We start from the raw sequence: 19,132 nt of genomic DNA on the forward strand, positions 1-19,132 counted from the left end.
GCACGCAGACCCCGAGCATCCCCCAGCCCCTCCATCTTAGCACTGCTGGCAGGCACTGGGAGATGCCTCCCTTCCCTGGTGACAGCAGCTTCGACTCTACTTGCGCTCACTTGTGTAATTTGCGTCACCTTGTCCTTGCTAAAAACACCCTGGTGCCCATCAATGCTGCAACACTTCGCTGACATAAAACAGCCATCCACAGGCTAGGGGCAGCGGGACACCCCAGAAAGGTGCCTTAACGCTGCGACGTGCCTCAGCCACGGCTGTTCGTGCTGTCAGGGAGCCTGGGCTCCCTGCCTATGCACCGTTTCTGGACACGTACTACCCTCCCCTGCTCCTGACTAATTCAGGCAGCTCAAGTCACAGGGAACTCCTCTAAAATAAAACCATTCCTACCCCACCCCGATCCTTTCTTGAAACAAGTGCAGAATTGTCCAAAACAACCCAAGGGAAGAAATCCAAACAGGAGGTGACCTCCTTCCAACCCTGGGTGCCGGGGGCCGAGGTGCGCCCCCCCCCCCCCCCCCCCCCCCAGCACCCAGGGTCATTTCGGCACCTTTGCCTCATCCCCTCCTGCAGCAACGCCCTCCCACGCGGCTCCTGCCTTCTCGGGGCCCATGAAGAGCCCTCTGTGTTCCCCCGTGCCCGGCGGCAGCCCGGCGTGACTCATGCCAGCAGGCTGTGGGATGGTGACATCAGCCCCTCGGCGGGGCCCAGCACGCCGGGGGTTGTTTGGAGCTTTGTGCCGTGTACGAGGGCCGGGACCGCTCGGCAGGGAGGGTGAGGAGTTGATGGAAAGCGAGCTGCAGGAGGAGCAGCCGCAGCGGGGCTGGTTTTCACACCTGCTAGCAGGCAGCCCCTCTCCGGGCCTCCCCAGGGCTGAGGCACGAGAAGACCTTGCCCGCTGCCTGAGGCAGGCGGCCCGCGGCGCCGGCACACGCTGCTGACACCTCGTCCTTCCGTGGGGCTGGCACGACACCTGAGGCCAGGACAGAGAGGGCGCGGCTGGATTTCAAGACTACAATAAAGAGCTCTTTATGGGCATGAAATTACCGTTCTGCAATACTGGCAAACCATTCCCTTTTCCAGGAAAGCTGCTTTGTAGTGCCGCCAGAAAACTAGCCCTTCAGCGTCGCAAGCTACGCCGGCAGCAGTGCATCGTATAGCTCTGACCAGAGGCTACTACAGGTATTTCGGTCAAGGGATCAAATGACTTTGTGACCTTGACGGTCACATAGAGGCAGTTCAAGAGCTGTCAGCTGTGCAAACAAAATATTGCCACCTCAGTGATAAGAGGGGAGGGTGCCCATGCCAGGGCAGAGGAGGGGGAAGGAAGGATGCTGCAGATAATGATGAGCTGGGGAGCCTGCTCCGGCTCTGGGCTTGCCGTTTCGGGGAGATATGAGCTGCACAGGCTTCAGGCCTCAGCTGCAGAAGCAGCCACCCTGCTCTGACAGATCTTTGCTACAGACAAAATTTGTAATAAGGCATTTTTTTTACCCATTTGCTTCTGACATCAGAGCTGGCCCAGAGTGGTTTGCCCACCCATGGACTTGCTTCGAGCTACATCAACAAAGCCTTCTCCACGTCTGGTGTTGAAGGGTGCTGGGTGAGCTCCTTCAGTCTAACATTGCTTTAAAACATAAGTCAGGCAATGAGGCAATTACAGATAGAGAGGCACAAACCAAAGTTCTCAGTTCCTGTGAGGAGAGTTCTGCTTTTGTTCTGAAATGCTGATCTGGGCCCACTTTTTTGGTCCTGTTTGTGGGTTAGAATACAACTCCAACCTGCAGTTCTGCTTTAGATTTGACTGAACCTCCATGAAAAGGTAAAATACGTTTTTGAGATTCCAGCACCGGAGCTGGGAAATACCTGATGGCTGCTATGGCTTTCTGAGGCCTTTTTTGTTCACGAGACTTCACTTGCCTGAACCCAAATCCTTCCCCCACTGTGTCCTCCAACCCTGGCAAAGACACAATCTGTGGCCAAACAACATCCCCCTTATTTGTTCTTTCTGGAAACACAAAGCAGCTGTTCTGTTTCGCTGCTGAATGAAGTAACGTTTCACCCGCTACGGTTTACCGATTTGCAGATTTTGGTGGCAGCACTGTCACGGAGTTCCCACCATCAGCCCCAGCCAGCGTTTCCCCTCTCTCTGCCACAAAACATTTGGGCCTTTCAGCAGTTGGCCTGGGCAGTTGTTCCTTGGGGCCATGCTGGTCAGGGAACTGAGCTAAATGAAATGAATTGGGGGGGGGGGGGGTGGGGGGGCCGGAGGGGAAGAGAGAGAGAGAAAGAAAACAAGATCCTTCCTATTTTACAGGGTGTTTTGTCACGGTTTTTAATTTCCATCAGTTCCTGATATGGTTTGCTGCAGAGTCACATGAAGAGCACAACTGGAAGAGGGCTGTGCTGGGGCAAAATGATGGGAAAAAAGTTGGGGTTGGGAACACCTCAAGGTAGTATTACTACTAAAGCCTCCTTGTCCTCAAGGTTTCTTGAGGGATTCTTATCTCAGACTGACATTATCCACGAGATCACTGTAACTTTCCAGTAAACAGCCAATTCATTTCACAATTTATGCATCGTTACACATCCCCCACATACCAGAGAATTAGCTCTACAGACTCCTTTAGGGCCTTAAAAGGATCCTTAGGCTTCAGTTTTCATTTTTAAATGAACACAAGCATTCAACTGAGCTGTAAGTTATTAAAAAGCAAGACACCACTTTGGAGATAAACAAAATGTTTCCCCAGTAATTCACTTAGTTGTTCCATTCATGGGCCTGTGCCTTTGCAATGGGAATGCTCTGGGATTCCAGAGAATACAAATAACAACAACAACAACACATTCCATTTTTCTGAACAAAACAGTGATATACCAAAAGGCTCATGATACATTATCTGTCTGTGCAGGAGTGTGGGTGGGAAGCAGGAGGCTGCTAGAAGAGACAGATAGAACGGCCCCTACACGTGCCTTTTTGTCTGTGCTGCTATTTGCCTTTTGCTCAAGAAGTGCAGCAAATATATTAATACCCAAATGAAAAATGAGCTGAGGTAATTCCATCTATGAGCATGTGATTGGCCCTGCTGCCACAAATGTTTTCCCCCTAGGTCCGTATCTGAATCTCGCATGGACTGACTCACACCACGGCCACATACGTCACTATTCCCCGGCAGCGTCAGACTGTCATTTGTTTCCTTTTGGAACGGGATGTTCTATAATAGCTCCAACTCCCACTCAACAGTTTATGAAACTGCAGTTCTTTCACATGCCTCCTTTGTTCCTGAGCTGCAAGGAGGTTTCAATTTGTTTATAAGGTGTTAAAACGGGAGCAGACAGTGGCCTGAGCTCAGGGATGCCTCACCCGAAACCAACGGGATGTGGCTTCCAGTAGGATGTAGGTGAGATGGTTCTCAGTATGTTGTAGAGTTTGTACTTCACGCAGACAAACAAGAGCAGAACTGTTGCTTCCAGGGTTGTTGCCTGAAGTACAGCCCCACGTCTCATTTTCAGGACTCCTCCCACAGCCAGGGAGAGACCGTCACATAAAAGAAAGCTGAAGCTCTGGGCACGCTGATGGACTCAGCAAAACAGAACCAGCTCTGCTTTGGAGCTCCTCACCGTGACAGTCAAGTATGCAACACTCCCATTTCAGAACTGGGTAGTTTGATCCTCTCCTCCTAAAATGCTAATTTACATCTGAGTTTTAGCCTGGATCAGGAGCATGCTTGGAAGTGATACCCTGATTTACCGTGCTACGGTTCATGAGTGGCACAGTTTTGGAGCTCAGCCTATAGGACTAACCTAGTGCCAGTCTCAAGTTAAAAACCCCGAGTCTCTGTCTATGCAGAATCCAATGCTCCCTGCTCCAACTGCTGCTGCTCTATTTATCAAAGAGCTTTGACTGACTGGAGGTTAATTCGTCCTAGCACAGCCATTCCTGGTGAGGAGGTCAAAATGAATTTCAAATGTGGCAAAAACAGTATTCCAGAATAAAATGGGAAGCTCAAAGACGATCTGGAGATATTTTGGAAAAGCGAGGCTTATATTTGCAAACTGTACATAGCATTTCTCTTAGAAACAGAAAATTTCCTGAGGTTAGTCTTTGCAAGAGGATACCCTAAAAGTCTATGGAGGTGTTTATTGTGACCTCTTGGACCTTTATCCAATTTACATTCATTGGGGTTAAATAAATAAGCATTAAAAAAAACCAAAGCTCTAGACCTTCCACTGTCCAGCATTGAGCCAAGACCTTAAGTAATGAGGCTTAAGTCACGCGTATATTTCCTTTGACCTGGAGACCAAGCACAGCTTGGTCCAGTCCCTATTATTAAATTAAAAGACCTTTATGGCTGCACTAACTTGCATTCAGCTGCCTGAGAAACCTTTAGAAACCACTGTAAAGGCAGGTCATCACAGCCTGGTGTTCACTGCTCACTGCAGACACCTCCACATGCAGCACAGGCTGGGGAGAGCAGTCAGTGCCCCAGCCCTGGCATATTTTCACAGCAGCGCTCAGGAACCCTCCTGGTACTGCCTGGGCAGCTGCAGGTAACGCTGCACTGCAGAAATAACATTGATCAGGCTCTCAGTGCCTTCCCCTCAAGCTTTGGGAGCCGTTAGGACAAAAGACAATCTATAAATGCAAGTCATTATCATCTCACAGACATCACCTATACCTTTACCTGGACTTACCTGGGATGATCTGGAGGGCAGTGTTTCTCTTGACATTCAAAACGAACGTGTGCACTAAAGAATACGAGGCTTCTCGTGCACAGGGTATTGTTCTGGATTTCGTATTTCTTCAGGGTTGTCTTGGCAACAAAGAGGGTTGCCGCTAGAGGTGTGTGAAGCACTGGGCAACAAAAAGCAAAGCGACTCCTACTTACTTCATTCCATCACCCACTTAAACCAGACCCGTTTTCGACCTGCTGGGACATTATTAGTGTGCTCTGTGTCAGGAAGGGCAGCACTAATCGGCACCAGCTCTTCCCCCCTGTAACACTGTGGTTTTGAAAATAGCAAAAATGTCATTTTTCTTTGGGAAATGATATCTATCCAGGCATCCTGACCAATTCTGTTCACTGTCTCCCTTCAAAATGAGGAATACTTCCCTGGAGGGCAACAGAACAAATTATGGATGGTTTTAAGCAAAATTAGTTTTTGTTTTCAGTTTCAGTTATGTAAATTCTAAGTGACTTCAGTGAAGTCAGTGGGGTTACCTTGGGCTGATTCCAATATAGCTGAGTTTGCCAGTTTGCCCCAATCTAAGTGAGTCTTTGCTACATGAAGAGATATAGGACAGGTAATGCTACACCTGGTCAGCCACGAGTGGAAATGCCCCTTCTGGCTCAGCTCCTTCTGGACAACAGAACTTTATTCACTGTGGACGAGGTTCAGGAAATATTCTGGAAAGTTTTTAAAGCATCTTTGGGGGCAATCTCACATCACTTATTCATGTCACTTGCCCTTATTTTTACTTACTGAAGGCATTAAAAAAATTAACCCAAACAGCTGTTCAGATTCCTCTGGTTTTTATGTAGCAAAGGAAAAAAAAGTCCAAACAGCTGTGTCAGTAAAGCACAAACCAGGTGGCCTCCCTAAGGCAAGGTTTGTATGAAATCTATAAGATAATGTTTCTATTATCGGAGTTATTGTATTTCTTTTTTTATTGCTTTGCTCTTGTGGATTCTTAAAGAGGTATTGGCCGTTTATTTCTTATCTTCATCTTCAGTGTGTGAGCCCTCCCGTAACTCAACACGGATGTCACAGTCATTCTTTTTAGATGTGGCCATCAAGTGTGAAAATCACCATTAGCACAATACGCCTGAATCTATTTGGGGGACTTAAATGGGATTGAAGGCTGGGTGAGAAGCTGTTTTACAGATCTGCCCTTTCTGGGGAGAAGCTCAGGCTGTGGCACCAAACATCTCCCTGTGGATGTGCAAGGCACTGTCCATGAGATATGGATATTTGTTTTTCCATGTTGCACAGCTAAGTCACCTGAGATACACAGTTTTATTTCAGTGCCTTGACAAAGTGGCTGGATCATCATCAAGCAGAGGCTCATGACTCACGATTACACTATAGTCTGAAAGAAAAGTTGTTTTGTACTCAAATGTGCGAAACACAGGGGATTTGTAAACTGCTAGCCAAATTCTCAGCTGGGCAGTGCTGAAATCTATACAACCAGATGGATTTACACCAATGTTGTCCCACTACTGTCTCCTCAGAGCATTTCTCTACTGACAAAGGCTCACAAAGAACTTCCCATGCTAAATTCTTTAATTCCTCAACCAGCCTCCCAACCTGCACTGAGCAAATTCTGGCCTCCAGCACCACCCTCAAAGCCCTGGTGCTTGCTCCATGCCCTCACGTGCTCTGTGCTGGCACGGCCATGCCCTAAGACACTTCAAGCTGCCTGCCTCCAGCCTTGTATTTCACTGGTGTCCACAACCTCCAAGGCCACCACGCCATGGTCCAAACCCTGTCCAGCCACCTATGGCTCATCTTCTAAGTCCCCTCCATATAAACCCTGCTAAGGGTGTACTTCTACTGCTATAGAAGAGCTTGCTGATTTGGGGATAAGTTTTCCATAAATTGCTTATTGATGTTTTCTTCCCCAACTTCTGTCCTTGGATTATGGACTCTGTGGAGTGAAGGGAAAGCACTGAAGTGTCCAAAAATCACCAGCCACATAGTGGGTGTTACAGCAAACACTCACAATAATAGCAGCAACAATAATTGTATCAATAATTACATCGTTTGTTGCTGTTGTTATTCCTTCTCCCATTCCTCAACACTTGACATATGTGGGCTCCAGGCAGCTTCTGAGCCTCAAGAAATATTTTTAGGTGATGCAGAATACAAAGAATGGAGAAAACAGCTTTATACTATTACCTATGCATATGTAGCTAATATGATTATATATTATTGCACAGTGATATAAATTATTTTGCTGAACATTCTGATTTGTTGCTTTTCAGCTTAGCGAATGATGATAGTGTGTAGTAAAATATCATAAATTTGTTTATACACACCAGTAGATTTTTTTTCTTATTTTTTTTGCTTAGGAAAGAAAATATTGTAAAAAATGTTTGCAGATGAGAAGGGCCATCTTCCCTAGGAGAACGTAACAGGATCATCACTGAGTCTAAAGGAGAATTTCATTCTCCTCTAAATCATTTGCTTTTGGTACATTTTTTTCATATTTAGTAGCTGGATGCAATTCCCTCTATATGTACTAAGTCTGTGTTATTGCAATTCCAGCATGATATATGTTTATTTGGAGTCTAACAAGATAATGAATCAGGAAATGGCATTGCACTTTATATTATGTATTTATTTATTGTGTTAGGATGAAATTTACCTGGGTCCAGAGAACAAAATTAGGCTGTTACAGCCCTTGGTTTCATATAAGTTATTTTCCTCTCAATGCCTATGCCCCGTGGACAGAAATTTATTTTACCTGCACTGAATGAGAATTTTCCTATTCTCTTTCTGCTAAGGTAGCCTCCAGATATGATTTCTATACCTTTTCTCATGCTTTCAATTTTGTATACATTACTTGAATGCTTGAAAATATGAAATATACTACCAACAATCATAGAGTGATAAAATCTGCAGTTTGTAGGGAATATTTTTTGTTCCTATTCAATCCTTTTATAATTACAAAGACCTCCTCATTAATTCGATGTCTTTGGTGACATTATCATACTTCTGATCATAACCTTTCTGTTGAATTCTAGGGGCTGGATGGACGTTAGAAAGGACTGTTTTACAGACAGTTTATGGGATTCAGATTTGGAAGGTCTCAGTTCTTCTCTGAAGTGTGACACTGCAGAGCAATGAAAGATGACCTTAACTGGAAGGTGTATGAATACATGTAAATATAGGGGAAGTGAAGTGGAAAATTACAGCATATAAGAGAACTCAATGTATTTAATAATACAACAGTAGTTATCTGTAATAATACTAAAAATATCACAGAAAAACATTATGGGAACTTTGTTAAGTGTCCAAACGTGTTCTGATTGATGTATTTAATAACTTTGCAAGAATTTAAGTCTCAAAGACTTGTAATTTCTGTGAGATTAGACAGTATTCTTACACAAAATGCAGGAGAGAAATCAAATGAAAAAATGGCAAGTTTAACTCCTATAGAAGAGTTATAAAATCATTAAGCAAGTAAAAGTTTATTCAGTTAATTGGCTAAGGCCCAGCAAGAATTTCACAACACTATCAGCAGGGTGTTGAAATACTGAAAAACCACCACACAACCAAATGCTCAGTTTCAGAGAAGCACTCTTATTTAAGGAACACTTTCTTGAGTATTTCTTAGATAAGGAATTGTTTATCAGTACGTGTGTATCTCCTTCCTGTAATCAAGGTCTCTGCAAGTTTTTCCACGTATCCTAGCATTCTCTCAGTGTTTTCTGATTTCCCCTTGCTCAAGCCCCAGGAACGTAGGAAGAGTGGAAACAACATATACTTATGAAGAAATATGATATATAAACATTATTTGTATTTATTTAGTGATTTGAGCTAAGATCGTGAGCATCAGAGTGCGATAAGATAACCAGAAGTGACTTCTGTCACTTTTGCACAGAGAACAAATCTCTTGAGAACATGGATGGATATTAACAAGTCAAAGCAGGAGCACAAAGAAAGGTTGCTCATGCAGCTGCTTGTACAATAGAAAATTGGAAAGCTCTGAAATCAAGGCGTAACCTATGTGAAGGCAATGCAAGAAGGGCCACGGACATCTAGTAAAACCCCACTGTAATTGTGTTGACCATGAAGCCTCCTCTGAAACAGAAGGTTTCTGAATTTCTGCACCAGGATACATCTTTTCTTAGAAATAATCTAGCCATCTAGGAAATATTTCACTCTACCTTCCAGCACACACTGCAGTTCAAAAACAATGCAAATGTAAATATTGCTGATGCCAAGCACTTGATTTACCAATGCAAAAGGATGCATTTTGTACCAGGATTCCATTAAAACGAAGATTAATTTTAGTATTAAGGAAAGAGAATAAGGCTCTGTCTGGCAATTCTTTAACAACAACAAACTCCTGATGACAAATGATATGTAACTCACAGGTTTTGTATGTTCAGGGAAACTCCTGTAAACAGCTGACTTACAAATGTTCATACAAAACAAACTATACTGCAACCTGATTTTAATCTAACTGCCAGATGCTTGTGAGGTAATACTGTGGGAGATGGCACAAAGATTTTGAAGAAGGAGCTACCTGGTGGAAAACTCTAACTTTTCAACATCAACAACAACAAAAAAAATCCATGAATATACCTCAGATTATATTAGGAGTAGGGAAACATCTCACCATCACAACATAAAGGCAACCATCATCCAGCAAGAACTCAGGCCAAGTCTCAAGTGGCACATCACAGCACTAATCATACTATAAGGTAGCTTGGCTCAGCTATACAGATTGACTGATCATAAAGCATACCTCCAATCTATCCAGATCTTCTCTCTTACTTAGAAGGAGAAAACAACCCGTGTAAAAAAAGCTAACACTTTGTACGTCTGTATTAGTTTACATGGATTCATCAATACTCAAGACCATCTCCCGTAAATTCAAAAATTAGTTTTGAGAACAAGAACAGGCATAACCAAAACACAAAGCCAAGAAGATATAAAAGAGAATAGAGTATAAGTAGGGAGGGCTCACAAACACTAAAGAAAAAATGAGAAAATATTTATGACTATGTTGGATCATCATCAGACAGATCTTCCCTTGCATCCAATTTCAGTTATTTTTGAGAACCACTCTGTGACTGAAAATTTGCTCATAGATGTCATACTCAAAAAAGACATGCTATGTGTGGGACTCAGCCCTGTAAAGCAGATATGAAGAAGTATCATGTACCATTTAAGTCTTGTTGAATCCTACCATGACAAAATCTTTTGATGAGAAGTAAATTTCACTGACTGATTAATGAGGCAGACTCTACTTCCAACAAGCAAATGATACTTTTCTGAGTCAAATGTAGCTTATAAGGCTGAAGTCATTAAGCATGACCAAGCCATCCAATCATACAATGTGAACACAAACTCATCACCACTAAGTGATGTGAAAAAAAAAAAAAAACACATCAAGAAAACCAAAAGCCTAAAATTTGGAACAGTACAGAGACTGAAAAAATTCACTTTCTACACAAACAATTTATCAAAAAAAAAAAAAACTAAACTGAAAAAGAAATTCTTTAGCTGAAAATTACATGCTCAGTTATACAATTACATGGCTTTTGTTCCCCTACTCCTCTTCTTCCTCGTGGGTTTCTATCTAGGAAACATTCTCAGAACCTGCTGGTTCAGATACCTCTTTCAGACTCTTGGCATTCAAAGGTTCCAGCAACAAAGCCTTATTATTATTAATACTTCAGCTATAAAATATCTAAGGAAATTAGATCAACTATCATCTCCTGCTGACTTTCATTTAGGAATTTTAAATCCTCTGGTGTGGGAGAATAATCTGAGATAATAAAGCTAAGTTTGCTATTTCATTAAAAGCGAAAGAGGAAAATTAGGATGAAAATTCCAAAGCCTGGGAAGGTAAGTAAGGAAACAGCAATACTAAAGAGGATGAAAACCAACACTACACTGATAACTCTGGAAAATCCCATTGTTTGTTCAAGGCAAAGTACATTACAAATTTTGTTTTGGTATGACACGATGATAAGCAGTACGTTTGGGTTGCACAGACTTGTTATTGTTTGTTTGTTTGTTTGCTTGCTTGCTTTGTTTTTAACCTTTCTTGTTCATCCTGGTACTTGAATAATAGGAAAAACCCAGTCCTGAGTTTACAGTCATGCAAATCCTCCTCACTCATGCATGAAGTTACAGTGGCTTCCAGAAGTTTATTTTTTTGTGCAGACATCACCCTTGAACATTACCTTCTTGATCTGGCCTTCAAACTTGTCACATGATATCTAGTGTTTACATATTGGTTGCTATCTATAAATGAGCAGTTTTGACGTGACTGAGGTATTCTCACAGGAAATACATGCAGTGAATCAGCGGTAGCACATGTAAGAGATGCTCTGTCTCTCCCGTGCTCAGCATTGCTGCACAGAATGACACGCTATCATAGATAATATCCAGCCTCTGGAACAAGCAAAACACAACACTGACTAACTAATACAGAACACTAAAGCCAAAAGCAATTTTCCCTGCTTGCCCCCACCTCCCCAGCATTGCAACCAACACTATAGAAAGGGCTGAATGAAATCTTGCTGAGTCCTGCATGAAGCCCAGTAGCAAATAAAGTGATGTGAGAGTTACCTGAAGTTTGAACTAAACCCTCTGCATAGTTATAAGAGCTTGCCATTAAAAGAAGAATAAATGTTAACAATAAGAAGTCCAAGAGAATGAACCTGTGAGAGCCCACCGTAAAGATCTGCAAGGGGTCTCATAAATACATAGTAAGCATCCACACTGATGGATTCCCCAGAGGAAAAAAATCTATATTACCTCCAAAGCACATGGTTTACAAACTGCTTCTTTCTGTCCATGTACCAGAAAGTGAAGCAGAGCATTTAACGCATAACTTGTAAAATTCAAAGTTTAGAGCTAAGGAAAACAACCAAGGTAAGAGCTAATCAGCAAAGTGGTATCTTCCTTCACTTAATTTTGTTTTACTTGTATAATTTGTTGATGAACCATCAAACAAGACTCTTACCTGTCAGCACTGAGGGTTAGATATGGATTTGGGTGAATAAAGATAAATTGACGAGTATGGGCTTGAATCACATCAACATAACAGGTAACTGCTGTGGGTTTTGTCACCCAATGTGTTGGTAAGGGATTAGGGTGTTGGCTGTCTTTTTGTACTCTGGTGCCCTAAGCTTTGAAGAATGCAGTAGTAGGTCCTGGCAACTTGAATTGGCTCAAGTCCCTTGTACATGAGCCCTGTGTGACCAACAGTAGCTTCTCATGAAGAACACAGCAGAAACTCAATTGCACTCTGCCAGAAAGCCTCCTGGAACCAGGGTTTGTTGGCACATCCCTACCTTAAAGCACGCAGCCAGCGGGGGTGACAGCAGGGGTGCATCTTAGAGTTATTCAGCTCCAGGCAGAAATGGAATAGGTCTCTTCTAATGCAGGCTCTGAAAGCAAAATTACAGAAAATAGGATTGGTAAATACAAAAAGGTAAGACAGGAAAAATACGTACCAAAGTATGTTCACGGACAGAACAGGAATTTCACTTGGTAACTAACAGCATTCTTATATATAAGACTCTGTTTCTCCTCCCAGCATTCAGCCCTGGTAGATGAAATGGCTGGGTGCTCCAGGCTGCAGCGGTCCATCGTTTTTCCAGCAGGTCAGATACCTGCTGAGGGACTCCCAGAAGCAGCAAATAGCTCCGGCAACAAGAACCTGCAAATCTAGGTGCCTGACCACTGAGATACTTGATGAAGTCTATAGCTGCAGGAATTCTTACTGCCCTCGCATATACTCCTCGTCCTCTCCTAGACCACAGCAGAAAGGATGTGGGCAAAACACAGCTAGCCTGGTCATGGACTACTTGTTGGGGTGATCATGTTAAAGCACTATTTCTGGAGCTAAAATGAGATAATATTTGAGAAAAAGAAAAGAAATTAAGTAGCTAAGAGAAAAAAAATCTGGCATAAAACACATAGAACAGCTAAAGAAAAAGAAGTGACAACAAACAAGCTCTGCAGTCAAGGAAAGGGTAAAATCTTGGCCCTACCAAAGTCAGTGGGATGTTTGCCAGAAAGCTGTAGACAGCTTGTTTTATCCAGGATTTTTAATTAGTGATTAAATGATTCAATGGCAAGTTGGCTGTTTTAAGAAGGAAAAAAATCATAAAATAGCTCCAGCATGCCTCTCCCTGCCCCGCCTACCCCTTGGGAGGTACAGATCATACACAGCTTTTTTATGGGAGACTTGACAGGTATTTCATTGAACCTTAGTTGAAATCTGTAGTTTCTCAGGCCCTGCCTCCTTCCCCAGTCTGGGGATGAAGATAGGAAACACCTGCTAATGACACCAGAGACAGAGCAAACAGCAAAAGTCGTGTGTCAGCAGAAATCACACTGGAAGCCTGGCCTCTCTAATCCAGATTCAGTCCACCTAATGGTGGTTAGTATATATGGAGCGATAGGATGGTGTGTTCATTTAATTGGCATAAATTTGAATTGCTGTGAATATTCTGAAGTGACATACCCACGAATAAGGTGTCTCCCTACTGACAAGGTAAGTCACTTTGTTAGCAGCTCCAGTACCCAAACGATCTGTTCACACCACACACTTCCCTTATTCTGCTCAATTTTTCTGCTCAATTTTTCTGCTTTTCTCAGTCTCCTTCTGCTTTTCCCCCTCCAAAGTACATTGGTTTCTATGGAAACCAAGCACATCATCGCCATGGCCAGAACTCGGTGACATCCCTAAGTGCAGAGTGAAAATGCAATTTAAATACGGATTTTGCAATGTATAACGTGAGCTCAGAAAGGCAACAGGCGATTATCCCGTGCACGTGTGTGTACATGTGTTTGTGTGGGCAGCCGCCCGTGCACGCACGCACTCCCTCTCCCCGCATGGTTTACACACATGCGATGCCACTGCCTTCATGGGACAGCACGCAGCAGAGAGCTCTGCAGAATCCATCCCATCCTATTCTGTTTTAATATAGCTGAAAATTGCTTTGACAGCTGAATAGCTTCTTTGTTTATAACTCATTCATAGCTGACTCTGCTGCATTATGTAGCTTTGCAAAGAGATTACTTTGTCAAGAACTGAACATATATGGTCTGAGCATGAACAATTCAGCATGGTGAATTGCATTCATTTTATATGACGTACAGGGCTGCAGTCTTGCTGCCTTCAGTGTGTCTGCTTTTCTCTATGGGTTTCATTTTCTGATCTTAATTTTTTTAAATAATTCTTCTTGGAGTCTTTGGGATCATCATCTTTACCCTTTCCTAGACAGATCCAGAGAAATTTCAATATGTAAATTTTCAATACGTTGTATCTTGACCTAAATGCTGTACTGTACAAAGTTTTTGGCTATGCATAGCAAGAGATTGTCATTATCTAATTAGCTAATTATCTAGCTGCAAATGTCCTGCTCCCACCTTAAATTGCTACATTTTTTTTTAGTATTTGACTTGGTATTCCAATACGTTGATATTTCAATAAAGGCTGAGAAAAAGGACCTCACTATAGTGGGTGCCACATGGAATACATACAGCTACTTTCCCCTTTCATCCCCAAGTCTAAAAGCAGTCCTAAGCAGGCAGATCTCCTGGTCTGCATGTCTTCAGTACAGCTGTGTGAGCTAGTTGCTTTTCTTTATGAAGCCTTATTAGTAATATTAAAGCAAAACGGGACTGCACAGCATTACTGGCGGTATCGGGGCCTTGCACCATGCCCAGAATGAGCTTTGTGGCTCTGCTGGCTGTCACCTCCAGTGGTGCCAGTGACTGCGCTGGTCATCTCTTGTCACTGTTGCTGCTTCTACTTCTAGCCATGGCTTGTTTAGAAATTACATTATTTCAGATTCATTTTATGCCCCGCCCAAAGGCATAAGCCAGACTCAAGGCATTTTTCTCTGGTTTTAATGCTCCTGGCTTCTTCCACTCTCCCTCCCTCAATTTTTTAAATAAACACGATTAATTCTGATGGGCAGATGATATGGTCTAGTATAAAGATGACTAAGAACAATTGACTGTACTAATGGAAAATTCCTATTGACTTTGTAGTAGGCATTACATTGATCTCCTGTGGACTGGAGACTGAAACCTTTACTTAGAGACATCACCAGGGGCTTTTCTAGTGCAGGAAACAGAGCGGAGCCTTGAAGCATCTTGCATTTCAACAGTTTTTGCTCAGCCCATGAGCTGGCAGATCTCCAATTTACAATATGCCCTGCTTTTTGCACTGAGCGGTATTTCACTGCTTCTGAAAATACCAGTCTTCTCTGAAAACAGAGGGGAAGTTTGTCAGACAGACAAATCCCTCCTTATCTCTTAGTCATAACCATGATCCACTTCAGATGATTTAAGGAGATTCGCACATATTTACCTTTGAAAAATAAGCAAGAAAAAGACTTCTTTGCAAGATCACTGTTTGAAAACAGAAGCTGCAGAAAGATTCTTCACAACCTTATTTGCTCCCACTCATACTCCTAATGTGCATATATTTCAGAAAAGTTGGCACACTGTTTGCTAATTTGTTGAATATATATATATTTAATTCACCATCTGTGTGGAAGTTCTTTGTACCAGCAACTAGTGTTTTCACCAATGAATCCCTTATCTTCTGCCCTTTCAGCAAATGATGGACTGTTTTCTATAACTGACAAAAAATGCCACTGACCGTGCAATATTCAGGTAATCACAGAATGATGAAAGGCAGCACAGGAGGTTTAGAAACAAAATTGTTCTTGTTTTACTGGGAATTTTCAGATTTAGCAAGAAGTCATGAGATCTTCAGAGAGTCAGTAAATTTCCACAGCTGGTTTCTGTTCTTCACCCCCCCTTGTGGCAAACCTGGCTGAACCACCAAACGTGTCTCAATCAGTCTGCAACCTGCTCGGTTGCAGGAGCCCTTGGAAAATCCCAGGACAGCAGACAGCAGCTGTATCGTATTATTGTAGGTACCAACAAAAGCAGCGGTGATTTGCACCATCATCAGTTTTGTGCGTTGGTGGGAGAGTGTTGAAGTCAACAGGACGAAGCGCAGCAGAAGGATTGTGCAAAAAAGAGCATGACAGAAAGAAAAGGATAGTTGTAGTTTGCAAAGGACATGTAAATCATTTCCGAGATCAGAGGGCCTAGATACAGAGAGAAAACAAGAAGTAGAGAGGGGAAGGAAGGTGTCTCATCAACTAGCAGCATGATCTCACGATCTTTCTGGAGTAAATAAAACAGTTTTGTGTATGCTAAGCGTGTCCCTCTCTTTCCTTCAGGGAGAGCTGAAGGAAATTCATTAGGAATTATTAAGAATTAGTTAGAATTATTATCTGCTGTTAATATACTAGATGCTGGATTTCCATGGTCATATACCTTCTCATATATGAATGCGAATATCTTTCTAGAAGGTAATAGCTAATAATGAGCTAAATATGTGCCAACGTAGAGGGGCAACCACAGGCCATTGAGTGTCAGACTATGTAACTATATAAGAAAACACAACAGTTTATTAAAGGCTACTTTTCCAAAAAGAACCTTAAATTTTCATACATAATGATGTACCTTTTTCACTAAAGGCATGTAACTCTGATCAGGTGTTTCCGTTTGGAGAAACACAAACATTTTCAATAGGGTATCAGTCAAGAACTAGTGAATAAAATTCAGAGGAACGTGTGGAAGGCAAGTAATAATACAGCAGAGTTGGGTAAATCCAACCACCAGTGAAATGATGAATTTACTCCATTGGGTTTATGACCTTTGCGTGTTTTCTCTCCAGGACCGCACCAGTAAATGTGCTGGACAGGGGACTCCAGGGTGATGCCACTTCTGACTTTCCACAGGCTTACCAAGGTTCGGATGACTGACTTACATGAAACTCCTCATAGATGCAAGGATATATCTACACAGAAAGGTAGATCTTGTACTTTCTGGTTTCCAGAAAGACTAAAAATGCAAAGGCTGATGCTATTAGCAGATTGATGTGGTCCTTGTTCAGTGTGCTTTTGGTCTTTCATACTTGAAAAAGCAGGCTTGGTGGGAGCAGAACCACAGGCCCAGTTCTTGGTGTCTGTACACTGATAATGGTAACAGTGCTGGGCATGAGAATACAAACAGGATTAGCAGGCTGGACCACTGTGGATCAAAGCGTTTGAGACTGCATCTGCAGAGCTGAATAACCAGAGGAAGTCTGAGATTGTTGCAAATAGAACTTTACTCTCAATGACATTTTTTTTTTTTCATAAGGATTAGCAAACTTCATGTGGATCTCAGCCAAAGAGTTTCTAAAAGAAACTTAAAAATTCCAAGATGTGAAGAATCACCTCAGAGAGGCTCTGGTGCGGTTTCCAAATGACCTTTGGTAAGACTGACATCCTCATAAGCTAGAGGAGATGGCACATGGTGGAGAGCAGGGGTAGGTGTAAGAATTTCCTCATTCTCTCATCTCAGAGACGAGCAGTGTGATTTTGCACAACCACAACAGCCCAGCTCAGCCAACCATAGGGCGTTTCAAGTTCTCCCTCAGCAGGGCAAAAGTCCACCTGAAAAAGAAGCAATGGGGAAGGAATCTCCGTGGCCTGACAGCCGCTGCCCTAGAGTGAATGCTACGAGGCTCTTTCAGTTCTGCAGACAGTAGTTCTGTAAACAGGAATTACCTTTGGACCCTTAAAAAAACATGTACTATATCATTCTGGAATGGTGCTAATCTCTCTATCATGGAGGTCAAAGCAAGCTTTCTATTATAAGCTCTGTGGAACACACCTACTTCCCAGCCACTCACTTGCAGGGAACAAAATCCAGCTGGTCAAAACACTCTGTGTGTAACAGGATGCTAGAGCAGGAGCTTGAGGCAATGTGGGTGAGGCATTTGGGAGCTGTGAGACCTCCAAGCTGGAGGCTGAGCCCTGAGTGAGGCAATACTGGCTCCATGCCCCTGCAGATGAGGCAGGGTTTTCTTTCCTTCCTTGCAAAGGACAATGGTCTATTCACGGACAATACCAGCTGGAGAGGTCACTGCCTCACATCACACCCCAAATCCAGCACAGCCTTGCCATGGTGCTCCCCACCAGCAACTGCTCTCATCTTCCCTAACACCTTTGCAGTCCCTTTCCATATGCTGTGATAGCACTTATGACAGCTACAGCCCAGGTAAGATTGGGCCTTGTGGTTACAGCGCCAATGTCCCAGCCTTGGTGTCACTGTGACTGGAGCAATGACTGCATGTCCCAAAGCATAAATGCTGACACCCAGGGTGTGGTAAGCTGGGGGTTAGCTGAGGACCCTCAACTTCTATATTTTCCTAGGGGTCTGAAGTGCACGGTGGCTTTGCTGATAAACTTATCAGTAGCAGAGTGAAACATCCGTTTCATTTGTACTGTTTACAGAGAGCCTGTTTCTCTAGTTGGTGAGTTGGGATTGAGTGAACAGGGTGACTCTGTTTTCTTCCCTCCCCCAGGAACATTGCTGCTAGCACCAAGTTGCACGTCAGATGGGGGAGAGATGCTTTGCTGGGGCCAGCTCTACCCCTGTCCCGATGCTGAAGGTCCTCTATCCCTGCGCACTCTTCCCAGCCCCAACCCCTGGAGCTGAGGAAAGGCTGTGGCACAGTATGTGGACTCCGATTACATCTCCAAACAGGAGGAACACACAATCGGTGGGAGACGCCTGCTTTCTAGCCCCTTTGTGCTCAGGGGCAGAAATACAAATAAGCCTCAATGTCTTTTTCCTGCTTATGTGAGCAGAGATCCGTTTTTCAATAGCAGGCCCCGGCAGATAAGTATTCCCTTTGCCTGGGGAAATTTCCCTTCTCTCCGCCGTCCGGCCCCATCGCTTGGGTTGTCTCAGGGAGAGCGGGACCATAAACTTTACGAGCGAGTTTTCCCTCTTAAATGAATTACATAACAGAACCACTGCTTACAGCTGGTGTTGTGTCAGAAAGAGACCACAGAAAGAAGCGGGTAGGAATGGCAACAAGCCTCCTGACAAGCCACGGCAGGGCCCAGGCAGCGCAGGCCGCAGCCGCACCCCCCTTCACCCGCACTGCACGTAACGCCACGCGCCACGTCAGACAGCAACCCAGAGCCCGTCCAAAACAAAACTCCCGGCACAGGAGCAATTGCCTTTCCTCATAAACTCACCCAAAGGGCTATTTTTAAAATTGATCTTTCCAAATAGCATTAAGTGACAAATCCAGCTCTGCGTACACCCAACAAGTGTGGGGAGGCCCTGCAGACAGCTCATAGTATGAAGACTCAGACTTGAACTTTATCATTTTATTGCACTTGGAGAATTTCCTGGGTATTTTCTAGGTTACTTCCTTATTACTGGGTCAAAACGTTGCCATGTGTAAACCTCAATTTGTCAATATATACAATGAAGGCAGTAGAACAAGTTCTTCCCTGCTTTTTCCTCCAGAGTTTGACCTGATGAAGAAGCCACGAAACGT

The 19,132-nt window shown here is 43.4% G+C and overlaps 1 long non-coding RNA gene across 3 annotated transcripts; it reads left to right on the forward strand.

Annotated features, from left to right (window-relative positions):
• Positions 1-695: 695 nt before the first annotated feature.
• LOC106045048 (uncharacterized) lies at positions 696-18,827 on the forward strand. 3 transcript variants are annotated; one of them, XR_007165696.2, is made up of 4 exons: positions 696-1,188; positions 16,466-16,539; positions 16,933-17,047; positions 18,143-18,827. It is a non-coding gene; the product is annotated as an uncharacterized lncRNA (long non-coding RNA). The 3 variants fall into 3 exon arrangements; XR_001212587.3 differs by lacking the exon at positions 696-1,188 and adding an exon at positions 13,118-13,252; XR_010833901.1 differs by lacking the exons at positions 696-1,188; positions 18,143-18,827 and adding an exon at positions 13,118-13,252 and having other exon boundaries at positions 16,933-17,487.
• The last annotated feature ends 305 nt before the right edge of the window (positions 18,828-19,132 follow it).

Source organism: Anser cygnoides, chromosome 10 (genome assembly GCF_040182565.1).
Source record: "Anser cygnoides isolate HZ-2024a breed goose chromosome 10, Taihu_goose_T2T_genome, whole genome shotgun sequence".
In the NCBI taxonomy this organism is placed as follows: Eukaryota; Metazoa; Chordata; class Aves; order Anseriformes; family Anatidae; genus Anser; species Anser cygnoides.